Below are 17,742 nucleotides of genomic sequence, written 5' to 3'. Positions count from 1 at the left end.
GATGGAGCCTCTTCAAGTTGGCTCCTTATTTCTTCTGACACAACTTTAACAGTCTTTACTGCCTCCCTGCTTTGGGGTATGAAAAGATATTTCAGGCTCATCTTATATTTCCTGCCTCAACCCTAGAGTCAACTATTCCTCAAAAGAGCCTTGGTTCTATAGGGAACGGTTTGCCTTGACTGATCTCAGGTTTATTGGCTGAGGCCTTGCAAATTTATTGGCTGAGGCCCTGCAAATTTAGACAAAAGATAGATTAACAGAGTAAGACAGAAGAATTTATTAACACATGCATCACACATCCATCCTCAATGGGAGTGCTGTGATGAGAAACTCAAAAGGATTGATTAGAATTTGAGTTTATATATAACATCTTAGCAAAGAACAATAATTTATAGAGAAGTGACAAGACAAAGGAAAAGGACTTTGAGCTTCTAAAAGTGAAAAATTAAAAAAAATAAAAGTGGGAAATTGTAGGAAAGTGTTAATGGGGAAGCTAATGGTAGATCAGGGCTAGTTTTAGCAGGGATTGTTCTATGTGATACTCTGGTGCCTTCTTTGGGCTGCTGAGGGTCTGGAGTTGTCTCTCATGAATAACTAACTGATGCCTTTCTTGGTAGAGAGGGGAAGGAGGGGACGCTTTTACAAGTTTATGTCCTGATTTCAGGCAAATAGGCCAAGAGCAGAGAGCTTTTCTTATATCTCCTATTTCTCAGTTGTCTTCAGCTAAAAATTATCCTTATTCTTTTTTTTTTTTTTTAAATTATCCTTATTCTTAAGTGGCATATTTTGGAGTGACATATTCTGCTATTCTTCAGTTCCTTTTACAGGGAAATAGTTTTTAAGTCATAACCTGAGTGTTGGGAGTGCTCATTGCAATAGGATTGTTTTACTTAGGCTTAACAATACATAGTTACTTTTTATAGCTGTATAATATTCCACTATGTGGATGTATTACAATGTATTTAAACCAATCCTCCACTGATGAACATTTGGCCTAAAAGAAGTTTTAGACTATAAACAAATATTGCTGTAATTAATATTACTGCATTTTCATAATTTGATATTTTTGTCATATTTTCTTTGGGATAGATTCCTAGAAGTAGGATTCTACACTTGATCTTTGCCAAAAGGCTGGGAAGTGATTAGAAGTCAGATTCTGGGTCAAAGGTAAATGAACTGTTAATTTTGCTAGATTTTGCCAAATACCTACTATAGAAATTATACCATTTGTATTCCCACCAACAACGTGTGAGAATTCCACATGCTTAAAATAATTTTAGATTTTAGAGAAAACAAATTTCAAAGGAGTATGATAGCAATTTTATTTACATTTATATTTTGAAATAAAGGTTAAAAAGCATATTCATATATATATACATATATACATATATATGTATATATGGCACAAATTCAGATGCAGGTATATTGTATTGGTGATTCAAATATCAAGTCAGTGTTGCCGCTGCTGATGTAATTTTTCAAAATGGCAAAAACAATTGGTAAAGGGCAAACAAAACAAATTACAGTTTTCTCCCAATGTGGGGAGCATCCTTGCCTGTATAATGGTTCAGGTGTCTGAAAGACATGGGGAGAGCAATGCCTAGAAAGACAGTGGAGTTAGCTAGTTATTAAGTCATACTGATGCCCTGCAGAAAGAGAATGAGAAATTAAGGCCTGTTTATGAACAGTTAAAGCCTAAGTGTGAGAGCAAGAGTACCTCTCTTGGAACTTACAAAAAACTGGGACAAATTGTTCACCTTACCTTAGGGGTAAAATAGATAAGCAGCTAATAAGGGTGCAGCTTAACATCTATGATCAGAAGCAGGGAAGAATAGAGGGGAAGTTATCTCACTAAAAAGTCATATGTTGCTCAATTCCTGAATTTGAGCCAATTTTCAGATCTGGAGTCCACAACTAAATAAGTGGCTGAATCCCTAGGAGAAGGACTCTGCAACACTGTGGAAAGTATATATTATGATTTTTCCCCATTCCTCAAAGGGACCCAGGACATTTACTTGAGTAGGACACTTACCATGGGGGGAAAGGGAGATGCCCAGTCATTTCAAGGAGCTGTTTGGACCCAGGTTATAAGCAGAGTTTGATAACTGGAGACTCAGAGTATCATCATCATGCCATGGGTTCCTGGGTTCTATAAGCCGGGGCTTACAGAAGCAACTTTTTAGTCCTAATTAAAGTCAGGCTTACAGAGAATTCACATAGGTCTGCAGGCCTACTTGCTGGTCATTTCCCTGATACCTAAATATATAGTTGCAATAGATGTAATTGGCAGCTGAAGTATTGGGTCCTTAGGCTGTTAGATAAGAGCTAACATAGTCAGGAAGGCTAACTGGGAGCCTTTGAAATTGTTGGCCACCCCGGTTAACATAATAAAAAATGACAGTGTCCCGGGGTTGATGGGGGTGATTAGTGCCACTGTGCATCCTACAGTGTGAACATAGACTACCACAGCTAGCTTAACCAACTAGTAGTCCAATTCGAGCTGTGTTGGACATGCTATAATTGATTGCTAGGGCAGATTAATAAGGATTCAGGTACTTGATATGTGGCCACATATTTGTTGAATGTGCTCTTTTATATTCCAACCAGAAATAAGGATAAGAAGCAATTAACATTCATGTAGAAGAGGTCATATTTATTTCCACTTTTGTCCAAGGACTATGTTAATTCGTCTGCCCTCTATTATAATACAGTCTGAAGAGATCTGGACTGTCTGGACATTCCGTAGAACATTACACTGAAATATTATACCAATAATATACTGATGGGTAGAATGAGTAAGACATGACGTGCATGCTAGAGGCCTTGGTAAGATACATGTATCCAGAGGGTGAGAGATAAACTCTAAGAAGATTCAGTAAAATTTTGAGGCCCAATAGTCAGTGACATGTGAAGACATCCCCTCCAGAGTAAAAGACAAACTTCTGTATCTTGCATTTCCTACTAATGAAGCACAATGTCTGGTGGGCCTCTTTGGATTCCAAAAGCACAAATTTCACACCTAGGAATACCATTCTGGCTCATATCCTGGGGTATATGAAAGGTTGCCAGTTCTAAGTAGTCGGAAACAGCAATGGGCTCTGCAGCAGGCAGTGTGGAATTTAAAGCAAGTCCCAATAGGAGATCACAATATAGTCTTCTGGGATTTTGGAGCAAGGTCAGGCCATCTGTAGCAGAAGATTTTACTCCTTTCAAGGAACAGCCGCTGGCATAGTCCTGGGCCCCATTAGAGGCAGAAAGCTTGACCATGAGGCACCAAGTTACTATGTGTCTAGAACTGCCATCATGAGCTGAATTCTGTGAGACTTTCCTAGTCATAAAGTTGATGGGCCTAGCAGCAGTTCATCGTAATATGGAAATGATGCATTCAAAATAAAATCCCAAGGCATGAGTTAACCGCATAAGCTAGTAGCCCCACCCCCATATGACCCACTAGCACCCCTTCCTCTGGCTGTCTGGCCAGGTAAGGGAGGAGAAAAAAAGCTCAAGCTTGGTTATGAATGGGTTGGCTTGGTGTATGGGTGGAAACTATAAAGTGGATGGCAGCACATTACAGCCATATTCAGTGGTGTCCCTAAAAGACAATAGAGAGGGAAAATCTTCCTAGTGGGCAGAGCTTCAAGCAGTATAGTTGGTCATGAAAGACTTTCTTGTATGAAAGAATAAGTACCCCTGATGGGAATTTATATAGTTGACTGGGCAGTGGCCATGGCCTGGCCAGCTGGTCAGGGTTTTAAAGGAAAAGCCTGGAAGATTGGAGACATGGAAGTCTGGAGTAGAGGCATGTGGACAGACATAATAGAGTGGTCACAAAAGGTGAAGATGTTTGTATCACGTTTATTCCAACATTGGAAAGGGTATGAAACAATCAAGTAGATAAAAAGATTCTCCAGTTGATGTTAGCCAAGCTTTGTCATGGCCTCCCCCAAACTGGCACAATGCGCACCTGAATGGAATGGCCACATTTGCAGAGATAGAGGCTACACATGAGCCCAACAGCGTGAATTCCCCTTCCAAGACCAATCTAATTGCTTCTATCTCTGGAGGTCTAACTTGCTAGCAACAGAGACTAACACTGAGTCCCTGATAAGGCATTTTACTTGAGATAAACGAGCCATTTGGTGGCAAGTCAACAACACTGAGGCCCTTCCGTTCTGTAGTGACCAATACTTCATCCTAACATGGATAGATACCTATTCTGGGTATGGATTTGCCTATTTTGCCTGCAGAGCCTCAGCCTATACTACTATCTAGGAGCTTACAGAAGGCCCTATCCGCTGGCATGGGATTTAACTCAACAGTACATCCAAACAGCGGAACTACTGCACAGTAAAGGTGATGTGGGTGTAAAGCTTGTGACCAATGCATCTACTGGTTTTATCACCCACTGCACTACCCAGAAGCAGCCAGCCTGTTAAGAGCGCTAGACAACCTACTGAAAGCACAGCTGAAGTGTCAGTTTAGAGGCAATATTCTGTAAGGATTGCATATCATCCTTCAGGATGCAGTATGTCCACTAAATCGGAGACATCTGATTGGCATTGCCCCTAACAGGAAGAATATGTGGGTCCAGGAACAAAGTGGGGGGAGCAGAAGTGGCCCCACTTAATATCTCAACGAGTCATTGTGCTTCCTGTTCTCACAACTCTGGGCTTTGCAAGTTTAGGATTCCTGGTCCCCAAAGGAAGTGCATTTTTGTCAAGGAACACAATTAGAGTCCCACTGAACTATACACTATGGCTACTGTTTGCGCACTTTGGACTTTTTGTGTCTGGCCCCCAGCAGGCAAGAAGAGGAGTCCCCAACTTGGTAGGGGCAAGTGACCTAGATCAACAGGAAGAGGAAGGGCTGCTTTCATATAATGGATGGGGAAAAATATATGTGGATCCTAGGTGATTCCCTTGGAACCCTTGGAAGTCTCTTAATATGTAATTGGAGATGTGGGAGGACATGTGCAGGAATCCCTGCCTGAAAAGGATACAGTTGCCAATAACCACGCATTCTCTTTAGGAATAAGGATTTGGGTCACACCTAGGTAAGCTACTACTGGTAAAACAGTAGGATTTGGAATGGGTACTAGAGGAGGAGGATGAATAGCAGTTGCAGCCCTGAGACCAACTGAGTGATGGGGGTGTAGTCTGTCCTAGTAATCTCCTTCTTCTAAGGTTTAGCTCAGGAAGAGAAGTCTAGAGGAATTGTAGAAGAGCTGCACCCAGAACATAAGTGGAGAAAATGGATCAGTGAGGGGCAAGGGGTATTTAGGTGGTCATGGGATACACTGCTCAGATCTTCGAGAGAGAATCTGCTGGAAAGACTGGAAAGAAAAAATAGGATTGAGGAAATTATGAAGAGGATGAGAAATAATAGATGCAAATTCTTCTAAAGCTACAGAAATATCAGGAAATGATACTTATAAAGAAGATGAAGCAGATGACGAAGATGAAGGAACCAAAAAGGAATCCTTCAACAAAATGCCTCCGGCAGCAATTAAAAATGACAAATTTACCTCCAAAAATCAAGATACAAATTAAAAATATGCCAAGAAAATTCCTCCCAAACTGGCCTATTCTGAAGCACCTGATGGCCAAATAAAGAAACTAGTAAAGCATTTGTTAATGATGATATGAAGATTCTCGTCCCCCCCCAACCCCCCACCAAAGTGCCTGCCTATAGCTCAGGCAAAGGGTTGCAGATCATCAACTAAAAAAATAGTTAGCTGTAATGCTAAAACTGTGAATGCGAACGAAATTGACAGTAAAGTGGGAGCCTCAGTGGATCTATGATAAGATTATTGATACTGTATGCCAGATGCTGCCACTTTTCTAAAAATATTTTGATGCTATTTCACTTAGTGATGATAAGGAAAACCTAAAGAATGCCATATAGTTTTCCCTAAGTTCCTCAATGCATTTTGAGGTCATAAGAAGAAACAAACCCATTGCAAATGAGAAATGTGAATACTCATGCAGCCTGGGAAGTCAATTCATCTTATTTTCCATGTTGGATCTCGATTCTCAAGGCTTGTCTCCCCAAATTTATTGTGACCAACTTTAACCTAGGGGAGAAAAAAGAAAGGAAAAGCATCAAACTCATCACTTTGGCATGTCTCAGATGATCTTGTTTATATCCTCTTGTTCTCTTGCTTTATATAGGCAAAGGTTTCTGGGTAAAGTGTTATTTTTGTTTTCTTTATAAAGGGGAGAGAGAGAGAAATAGCAAGAGTGAGCGCCCTTGAGCACCTGCTGTGAGGCTTGTAGTTAGCGAACAGTCTTCTAGTGCCATACTTTGGGAATTCACCACAGCATATATGCTACAACCTTACCTTCCTTGAACATTTCCCCACCAATGGCTGAGCACAGTAAGGGTACTAGAGCCAGACTGTGCCTGCCCAAATTGAGACCCCTCAAACGGGGGTCAGTTTTTGCTCCAAGGCTCCCTGTTGGCCTGGCCAAGACTTTGTCAGAGCTATACCGCATCCTAAGGCTCTCCCTGCCTAACCTTGCTTGTTTCCCTCTCTCCTGAGTGTCAGAGCTACATCAGTGTGAAGGCACTCCTGGCCTACTTCTTCCTTTCTCCTGTATTCTTAACAGCCATTCTCCCCAATAAATGTCTTGCTCATCTGATTTTTTAAAAAAGATTTTATTTTTTTATTTGAGAGAGAGAGAGCATAAGCAGGGGGAGGGGCAGAGGGACAGGGATAAGCAGACTCCCTACCAAGCAGGGAGCTGGACATGGGGCTCGATTCCAGGGCCCTGGGCTCATGACCTGAGCCAAACGCAAACACTTAACAAACTGAGTCACCCGACTCATCTGATTCTGTCCTGGTGTCCTCTTTTCCTTTGATCAAAGTCCTATGTGTTGGAGGATATTTAGCATCCCTGGCCTTACCCACAAATGCTGGTAGCACTGTCTCCCTAATCTTTTTTGTTTTTTAAAGATTTATTCATGAGAGAGAGAGAGAGAGAGAGAGAGAGAGAGAGGCAGAGACATAGGCAGAGGGAGAAGCAGGCTCCATTTAGGGAGCCAGATGGGGACTGGATCCTGGGACTCCAGGATCACGCCCTGGGCCAAAGGCGGGTGCTAAACCACTGAGCCACCCAGGGTTCTCCTGTCTCCCTAACCTTGAGGCAACTAACATCTCCACAGATTGCTACATGCTTTTCTTGTGAACCACTCAAGGTGTAACCATCAAGACCACAAAGTTTTATAGCTAGGGGAGCTCTTACAGATAAAAAAGAAACAGAAACGTTTAATGACCTCTATTTCTTTTCTCCCTCTCCTACAGTGCCTTCACTTTCTTTTCATTCTCTCTAATAATTCTTGCACCTCAACTGAAACTGATAAACTTGAATAATGGGATATAAGTACCAAAGAGGCTCTATAGCATCAGAGGTTAGTGAAAAAATTAGGAAGTGATCAGTGTCTGAAACTGAAGCTAGGGAAAAAAAACTTCAGTTATGATAGATGAAATTAGCTGTATAAGTAATCCAAACTCAGAAAAGGCTGCAAACGCACTGCTTTTGTGATTAAGTGCTTTCCAGGTTTGATCAAAGCACAAGGATATAATCTCAGGAAGACATTCCTGGAATGTGGAGGTATTGTTCAGTAATCAATAGTAGGTAGCATTGTCTAAAAAACACCCAAGAATAGTAGTTTAGTTGGCTTATAAGTTTATATCAGAGATTGTTTTTCACTTAAAAAAAAATATTTTGACAGAGACAGTGAGTGAGGGCATAAGCAGTGGAGAGCAGGAGTGGGTGAAGCTGGCTTCCTGCTCTGCAGGAAGTCTGATGCGGGGCTCAATCCCAGGACCCTGGGACCATGACCTGAGCCCAAGGCAGGTGTCCAACTGAGCCACCAAGGTGCCCCCATTTTTCACTTTTCACCCGATGAGTATTCAATCAATTATATTTATTGATTCCCTGCTATATCCCAAGAATTTTATTAAGTGCAAAAGTATACAGTGATAAACCAAACATGATCTTCCCTCAAAGAGCTTATTACATGGAGCATGCATTCTTGATGGGCAAAAACCCTGAGATATTACAATGGTTTGTGGCCCTCCAAAGAGCCACAGGATGTAACAGATATATGGGATATCTGTAATTTAAGATCTCATAGGTGTAAGAGAAAGCAATTAGGAAAACTGGCTCCTTAAGGGACTCAGAAAGGAAACTAAGGTTGAGAAAACTGATTTTGAGGAAAAAGACAAATGAAGACGATGAAAGAGATTAAGAAGGAAAAGGAGAATGGTAAGAGAAATAGGAAAGGAGGAGAGATAAGGAGAAAGTATGTGAAATTTTAAGAGACAAAAATAGTTTTTGTCTGCCACTGAGCCATATGACATATAACTTTTTTTCCTTGACATTCTGAAGTATAAGCATATTTCTCTACATTAGTTCTGGCTCTGGCAACAAAGTATTAAATGTAAAAAGCAATACTGGAATGCCTGCTCTTTATTAAAAGAATTCCCATATCCTAGAGCATTCTTTTCTTGCTCAGATACTCCAAATGTCCTCACTTTTTCTCATTGGAACTTGTGCACAATTTCCTCTTAGGTTCTAAGGACCCCATTATCCCAATTACTGTTATGTGAACTTTGTTAACTCCATAATAGCAAAGCCTTCAGTTTTATAGCAATTTCTTTCATTTATCTGCCCTAGTAGACAAACCCATTGTTGTTTGATAGCTTATGAAGCTTTTCTGCAGTTTGGATTTATCCCTCAGGATCATATATCTGCCTTTGCTTTGAATATGGGTGCACTTAGTGCCTTTCTGATTCCTAGTTGGATTTCCAATACTATTTTGAATAAAAGTGGTGAGAGTGGGCAACTTTGTATTATTCCTGATCTTAGAGGAAAATCTTGCAGCTTTTCACTGTTGAGTATGATGTTAGCTGTGGACTTGTCATATATAGTCTTTATTATGTTGAGGCACATTTTTTCTATACCTACTCAGTTGAGATATTAACTTCAGTGTGTTATTGTTCATAACTTAATTGTTAATAACTTGTAGGACTTCTTTATATATTCTTGATACAAGTCCTTTGCTTGATACATATGTGGTGCATACTTCCCAGTCTGTAGTGTAATGCTGTCTTTGAAGAACAGAAATTTAAATTTTGATGAAGTCCAGCTTGACTTCAAGGTTTGAAGTCCAAGTCAATTTTTGCTTTTATGAGTAGTGCCTCTTGTGTCCCATGCAAGAAATATTTGCCTACTCCAAAGTTATAAAGATGATCTTCTATGTTTTCTTCTAGAAGTTTTATGGTTCTGTGAACCATCTTTAATTTTATATATGGAGTTAAATACATATAAACAAATAGATATCCTTTTTTAAAAAAAACAAATAGATATCCAATTGTTTTAGCAACATTTTTTTTTTTTTAAAACAACAGTAACAACTTTCTTTCACATTTAATTGCTTTAGTGCCTTAGTCAAAAATGAAATGACTGTATATGGGGGGGTTCTATTTGTAGACTTGAATCTGTTTATTTACTAGCCTATCCTTATATAGTAACATACTATCTTGCCTACTATAACTTTACAGAAACCTTGTAATCAGGTTGTATAAGACTTCCAACATTGTTCTTTTTACATATTGTTTTAGCTAGTCTAGGTCCTTCAGCTTTTAAGATAAATTTTAGAATTACTTCATCTATGTCTAAAAAAAACCCCAAACAAACCCAAAGAGAGCTTGCTGGAATTTTGATAGGGATTGGGTTGAATTTACAAATCAAAGGAAAAATGGAAAATGGATAGAGTTTTACTGTCTTAATGATAGGATTTTACCATCCATGAATATGACATATTTAAGACTTTAAAAATTTCCATCAGGGCAGCCCCGGTGGCTCAGCGGTTTAGCGCCGCCTTCAGCCCAGGGCGTGATCCTAGAGACCCAGGATCGAGTCCCACATCGGGCTCTCTGTATGGAGCCTGCTTCTCCCTCTGCCTGTGTCTCTGCCTCTCTCTCTCTGTCTCTATGAATAAATAAATAAAATATTAAAAAAAATTTCCATCAGCTATGTTTTATGGTTTTCAATACAGAGATCTTGTACATATTTTGTCATGTTTATTCCTAGGTTTCTGATATTTCTAGATACATTATACAAATGGTATTGTTTTCAGTTTCATTTCCCAATTGTTTGTTGCTGGTGTACAGAAGTAGAATTGATTTTTGTGTATTGACCCTATATCTTGTGACTTCTAGTAGCTCCTTTGTGTATTACATAGGCTTTTCTATATATACAATCATGTGGTCTGTGACTGCAGTTTTACTTATTTACTTATTCCTAATTTTTTTATATAATCCATATACTATAAAACCCACTTTTCAAATGTATAATTCAGTGGTTTTAATATATTTGCAAAGTTGTGCAACCTCATCACTATTTAATTCCAAAATATGTAGCTTTTGCTTAGTATATCATGTGTTCAAGGTTCATCCAGGTGGTAGCATGTCAGCACATCATTTTTATGGCTGAGTAATATTCCATTGCATAGATATACCAATTTGTTTATTTATTCATTAGTTGATGGGGATTTGGGTTGTTTCTACCTTTTAGTTATGAATAGGGTTGCTATGAATATTTGTATACAAATTTTTGTGTGATCATATGTTTCCAATTCACTTGGGTATATACCTAGGAGTAGAAATGCTGAGTCATATGGTAACTTTATGTTTTAAACTCTTGAGGAACGGCCAAGCTATTCCCAAAGCACCATTTTACATTACCTACCACTGGGGTGTGAGGGTTTCTATTTCTCCAAATCCTAACTAATGGTTGTTATTATCCATGCCATCCTAGTGAGTATAAGATGATATCTCATCATGGTTTTGATTTACATTTCCCTAATGACAAATGACGTTGATCATCTTCTCATGTGCTTTATTGGCTGTTTGTTTATCTTTTTTTTTTTTTTTTTTGTTTATCTTCTTTAGAGAACTCTCTATTCAAATCCTTTGTCCATTTTAAATTGGCTTGTCTTTTTATTGTTGAATTGTAAGAATTCTTTATATATTTTTGAATACAAGTTCCTATCAGATATGATTTTCAAATAGTTTCCCCTATTCTGTAGGTTATCTCTTCACTTTATTTTTTTCCCCTCACGCTCTTCCTGTTTGTTCTGCATCAGTTACTGTGAAGGATGAAATCTGATTGTGAATAGATTGAAAGAAAATAATGTACAATTTTTTAAAACAGTTTTTATTTAAGTAGTCTCTACACTCAATGTGGGGCTTGAACTCATGACCCCAAGATGAAGAGTCTCATGCTCATCCAGCTGAGCCAGCCAAGTGCCCTAAAAATATACAATTTCACACAATATCTAGCTATCAACTCGGTAAGTATACGGGTACAATATGATACAGAATACGATGAAGGAAACTGAGCCTGCTAAGGGTTTAGAGCATGGAGAGCTTAAGAACATCATCACTCATGTTAACAAAACCCAAGTGCTTTGAAAAATAAACTCCAGGCCATTCTCAGCTGTCTTTCATTTCAAAAACGAGTTCTGATGTAGAGTGCCATGATTCTGTAGATTTCTGGTTGCTTTCTCTTTGTTTGTGGATAAACCACTTTCTCTCTTACTTCTTAAGATGTGCTCACAGGAACAGTGCAGGCTGCAGAATGAGAGTCCCTCAAGAAGCACAGGTCCCAGGGAGGCAGGACCACAGCAGGATCAGGAGGGTCTTCTGCTATTAACCCACTGCGGAGGGATTAAGGTAGTTGCCTCCTGAACACACAGCCTGGCCTAAGTGGGGCAGCCCATCTCCATCCTCCTTTCTGTCTGTAACACTTGCCATTCTTGCCAGACCTCCCCTGCCCTCAAGGTGAGTTCAGCTTAAAGGCTGAATTGTAAAAGTGTGAGTTTGGGGTTTAAGCCACCAGCACACACAGGGTCACACAGTTGGAGGTCTGGTCCTAGGAGGAGGCTACTACTGCACTCTGGCAACCACAGCACTGAAGAACGTGACCCACTGTTGCCAGAAAAGCTGGAAATCCAGATTTGTATATGAGCCCCTGATTCCAAAATGTTGCAATTTATTCATATTCTAGCAAAAATATTTTCAATAACATAATTGATTAAAAATAAGAGCCTAATCAGGCAGACTGTGGACTGTAGCACCACTAAACCTGCAACCTGGTTGCATCTTGTCTTAATTTCCACATCAAATCTTTCTGAGGCACATGAATCTGGACTTCTGGGGTCTTAGCTCTTCACAGGACATTTTTTGGATTTTTTTTAGGCCTAAAAGATAGTAATCTGTTTTCATTTTTGTTCTTCGGGATGTTTTTCAGTCTTAAGCTAAAAGGATACTTAACATGGGGCAGTGCTTCTCTTATGTTAAATTATTCCAGTCACGTATTATTACAAAGATAGCACCATATCAAACTGAATGAGGGAGCCATGAACAAATAGGGTATGGAGAATTCTGAAAAACCAAAGTAATAACTGAGAAGCTGAGCGGTTTTCCTCCACTGTCTGTGATGCTCACACTCAGCTGCTCTTCTCTCTTCGGGCAGCTAATAGGACCTGCCTCCCAGCCTTCTTGACCTTTACCACTTGATGTCTCAGCTGATGGCAGGAAGCGCTGGGCCCTGGTACATTGTGCACAACTTCTTGGAGTCTGGGGCAGTTGGTTTTGTTTATCCACTCCTGGTATAGCTCCTGTATGTGGGCACTGGTCTAGGGGGCTGCATGGGGATATCAGTGTGTATGCCTTCCATCTGCCATGGCAGCACCTTGTCTGCATGCCCATCCTTGGTCTGGGCTTGGCCTCCATCATTTAAACATCCTCTGGTCCAGGCAAGCACTGCTACCAAGTGGTATGACAAATTGCCCTTCTTCAGTTTCAGAACCATCCTGGATGTTTTGAAAGCAGTACACAGCAGCAAAGCATAACAGAACCTACCCATTCTTTTCAAAGTTAACCTCCTGCAAGTCTTTGTTCCTCGGGATGTGGCAGGTGACTTCCCTCATATCCTCATTAAACAGCTGGTTGGCTGCATGCCTGAAGATGTGTGCCAGGTACCTGCTGGAGCTGGCTCCATCATGGTGCCTCATCTTTTCCTTCAGGCCTCCAAGCAGAGTGTACATGGCAGTGTCTTTTCACCAAGAGGTCACTTTCCTCCATTATCTGAAAAAATTTCACCTGAGGTTAATATGCAGTCAGCACCCAGGAAACCATGTGAAGCTGTGGGAAAATCTTCTCAGAGGACCTCCAGTTTATTGTTGTAGCAAGGGGCCACAATAACGTGGAAAATCTTGTCTGGGGATAGGTTCTGCTATCTGGCGAAGTAATCCATCACCAGGGAGCCCATGATCTGCTGGGGAGAGTGGGTGGTGTAGAGTTGGAAGGGTGACAAGGGTAGCCCAGCCTATGTTCCGAATATGGGGCCCAGCCTGGACAGGTGGAGGTGAGCTTGGGTAACACTGGCTCTTCCTCATTGTGCTGGTGGCATCAAGGCACAGATCCTTCTGACTTTCCAGGGTGCTGAAATCTACAGTTATTGCTGTATCAAAGACAGTGCACACCCCCAAGACTTTTGAGGAAGCCACAGTCTTCTGGAAGCATCAGTCACACTGAGGCGGAATTTAGCAGCAAAATAAGGCAGAGACTGTGGACACACCAACACTGCTAGAACCTTGTGCGGTGAGGTATCAGAGTTCTTAAGGTTCAGAACTCAAAAGTAGTCCTTGGTGTTCTGCTCGGAAACCTAGATCCCTTTCTCCACAGTCACACAGCTGTCATGCACCAGTTACTCAGAAATGCCTTGGCATCAGCTAACTTACGGGATTTTCTCTTCTTCCACATGTAGTGCACTCACTTCATCTGAAATGGGGAAGGTTGGGGGCCAAGGTTTGGCCTGAGAGGAGCACCAGGAAATGCAGTCTTTTCACTTTCTTGATAGTGTTCTTTGAAGCACAAAATTTTTAAATTTTGGTGAGGCATTGCCATGCCATGAAGATTTATGGCTATGTTTTCTTCTGAGTTTTTAGCTCTTACATTTAGGTCTTTGACGTATCATAACATTTGTATATGTATAGGGATTCAAGTTCATTCTTCTCCATGTTTTCCCAACATCATCACTTTTTGAAAAGACCATTCTTTCCCCTATTGAATTATCTTGGCACCTTTGTCAAAAGTCAATAGACCATAAATATAAAGGTATTATTTCTGGACTCTGAATTACATCTCACTGATACATGTTTTTGGCAGTACATCTGTGTTAATTACTGTAGTTTTGTTGTAAGTTTTGAAATCAGGAAGTCCAAGTTTTTCTGATCTTTATGCATTTTCTTATTATTACAGTAATTGGGACCTTCAACATAACCCTGAATAGAAGTGGTGAGAGCAAACATTATGTTCTCCTAATGTTAGGAGAAAAAAATTTAATATTTCACCATTACATTTTTTTAAAGATGATTGTTGTTACACTGAGGAAGTTCCCTTCTATACTTGCTTTAAGTATTTTAACATGAATGGGTTTGGATTGTCAGATTTTTCTGCATTTACAGAGATCAATATTTTTTCTTTTCCATTCTGTTAATGTGGTGAATTACACTGACTTTTCAATGTTAAACCACATCTTCCTTGGGATTTTACCCTTTATATTGCAAGGTTCAATTTGCCAATATTTCATTAAGAATTTTAAAGTCTATATTCATGAGGTTTGTAATTTTCTTGTAAAATGTCCTGGTCAAGTTTTGATATCAGGATTATATTGGCATCATAAAATGAGTTTCGAAGTGTTCATTCTTGCTCTATTCTCTGAAATATTTAGGGTTAGTATTTTATCTTCTTTAAAAGTCTGATAAAATTTACTGGTGAACCCATCTGGCCCTGGAATTTTCTTTGTGGGAAAGTTTATTAGAAATTCCGTTTCTTTGATACTCATCTAATTTAGCTTTTCTTTTTCTTCTTGTGTCAGTTTTTTGGTATTCTTTTCAGAAATTTGTCCATTTCATTTGAGTTGTCAAATTATTGGCATAGAATTGTTGAACTATCCCTGTAATATCTGTATAATTCATTATTTTGACTGCATTAAAATTAAAATTTCTGCATACAAAAATAAAGTAGATGACAATGAATCAGGGCAAAATAAATATATAACATATGGAAGAAAAGGATATATTGAAGGAGCATACAGTCTAGTGACAGAAAGAGGGAATTCTAATTCAGTGTGACAAATACCAAGAGAGGTAAACAGCAAACAACAGGAAAGATACACTGTCCAATTTAAGAAGTCAGAATCATGATGTCCAAGTGATGAGTTACATTTGGCTAACTTGAGGTAAATTAATATAATCAAATTTATGGACACTTAAAAAGCTGAGAATTTAGATCTCAGATATAATTATTTCACATTGGTCCTCTACCTATGGGCATCTACAGTCAACTGGCTGCCGTTTCACTAACATATCTTTAATTAAAAATAAAACAAGTTTTGGTAAAAATGATATGTACTTTATTTTAAAAATTCAAATGATTGGGGAATATAAAAATTAGTGAAAGGAGGGTCCCTGGGTGGCGCAGCGGTTTGGCGCCTGCCTTTGGCCCAGGGTACGATCCTGGAGACCCGGGATCGAGTCCCACATCGGGCTCCCGGTGCATGGAGCCTGCTTCTCCCTCTGCCTGTGTCTCTGCGCCTCTTTCTCTCTCTCTGTGACTATCATAAATAAAAATTAAAAAAAATTTTTTTTTAAAAATTAGTGAAAGGGAATAAAGGGAAAGGAGAGAAAACAAGTGAAAATATCAGTGAGGGTGACAAAACATGAGAGACACCTAATTCTGGGAAACGAACAAGGGGCAGTGGAAGGGGAAGTGGGTGACGGGTTGGGATGACTGGGTGATGGGCACTGAGGGGGGCACTTCGCAGGATGAGCACTGGGTGTTATGCTATATGTTGGCAAATTGAACTCCAATAAATAAAAAAAATAAAAAATAAATAAAAAAATTCAAATGATAAAAAAGTCCAAGAGACAAAATAAAAACCATCTGCATTTTGGGCAACATCCTTCTAGATCTTTTTTGTACATTTATATCCACATATATATTTGTGCCAAGATGACACTGCTCCTGCTAATTTATATTCTCTTATGGGGGGGGGACCCATATGCTATTAATGTATTTCATATGAATATTTTCATCATTGTTTCTGATGGCTTAAAGGTATTCCATGTCCACATGCACTGTAACTTAAATAGCATCCTAGTGATGGCACTTCTTTTTGTTTTGTTTTGTTTCTAAAAACACCAATTACAAAAAGGGAGTGAGAAATATCCATGTGAACGTTTACTTTGCTTTTTTCCTTAGAATGAATGGACTGGGAAATGAGATTTTGGGGCAAAGACTAATGAAATTTTGGTAAGTAAGATTGTCCCAATTTCAACCTTACCATCAATAGTGCTCAATAGCAATAGTAACCACGTATCTCTATGTACCCTGATGGACAAAAAGGATGTGTTTGGAATGTTGAGCATCTTTTCATTTAATTAGATGTTTGTTTTTCTTAGTTTAAAAATGTCCTATTGATTTCCTTGGATAATTTGTTTTTAAAAATTGATACTTTAAAAAAATTGAAGATTGATTTGAGAGAGAAGAGAGCACACAGCATGTACACAAACCCACTAGCATAGGGGAGAGGGGCAGAGGAAAAGGGGGGAAAGTCTTACCAGACTGCACTGAGCACAGAGCAGGATGCAGGGGTGGGTTTCACAATCCTAAGATCATTATGAGCCAAAATAGTCTAAGTTGGATGCTTAACTGACTGAGCAACCCAGGCGCCCCTTAAAATTGACATTCTATGAGCTCTTTGTATAGCAGGAATATTTTTCCTTCTCTTTCCACATGATACAAATGTATCTTCCACTGGTTCATTTTTTGTGTGCAGATTACAATTTGTATAAGATTACAATTTTCATGAGGTTAATTTTTATCAGTTTTTTGTCCATTATGGCTTCTCTCATTTCATACTTAGCAAAGGCCTTTCTCAGCTCAAGATTATAAAGATATTCACCTTGGGCAGCTCCGGTGGTGCAGCGGTTTAGGCCCGGGGCGTGATCCTGGGGGCCCTGGATCGAGTCCCACGTTGGGCTCTCTGTATGGTGCCTGCTTCTCCCTCTGCCTGTGCCTCTGCCTCTCTCTCTCTCTGTCTCTGTCTCTATGAATAAATAGAAATAAATAAAGATATTCACCTTGATTTTCTTGTAGTATTTTTATGGCTTCATTCTTTACATTTAAGTTTTTGATTCATATGGTATTTATTTGAGAAAGGAGCTAAAAAATAAAAAGCCTGTCTCCGTTATTTCTCAGCTAACCTTTTTTTTTTTTTTTTTTTTTAAAGATTTTATTTACTCATGAGAGACAGAGAGAGGGAGAGAGAGAGAGAGAAGCAGGCTCCATGCAGGGAGCCCAACGTGGGACTCGATCCCGGGTCCCCAGGATCACGCCCCGGGCCGAAGGCAGGTGCTAAACCGCTGAGCCACCTGGGCTGCCCCGAGATAACCGTTTTTCCCACTTGGCAGTGATTTGTAGCATACAGTTTACTGATTACCACCAAGACTTCTGGAGTCCCGACTTCCTGGCTTCAATACTTACCAGTAAAGGCTCTGGGTAAAGTGGTGAAGTTGAGAAAATAATAAGAACCCTGCTTTAGGGTTAAATAACATGACATGAAAAAGGGCTCTGGTACTTGACAGCCGAGCGCTCAGCAAATG

The 17,742-nt window shown here is 39.6% G+C and overlaps 1 long non-coding RNA gene and 1 pseudogene across 1 annotated transcript; both read right to left on the bottom strand.

Moving 5' to 3' along the window:
* Nucleotides 1-2,632: 2,632 nt before the first annotated feature.
* LOC119869290 lies at nucleotides 2,633-17,109 on the bottom strand. Its single transcript, XR_005370556.1, has 2 exons — nucleotides 17,043-17,109; nucleotides 2,633-6,073 (listed from the first exon to the last, which is right to left on the bottom strand). It is a non-coding gene; the product is annotated as an uncharacterized LOC119869290 (long non-coding RNA).
* Nucleotides 10,990-15,556, bottom strand: LOC102156774 (annotated as a pseudogene).
* Nucleotides 17,110-17,742: the final 633 nt, after the last annotated feature.

The sequence above is a fragment of the Canis lupus genome, chromosome 15 (genome assembly GCF_011100685.1).
Source record: "Canis lupus familiaris isolate Mischka breed German Shepherd chromosome 15, alternate assembly UU_Cfam_GSD_1.0, whole genome shotgun sequence".
NCBI lineage: Eukaryota > Metazoa > Chordata > Mammalia > Carnivora > Canidae > Canis > Canis lupus.
Note: the sequence above shows the minus strand (reverse complement) of the source record. Positions and strands in the feature narration are given on the sequence as shown.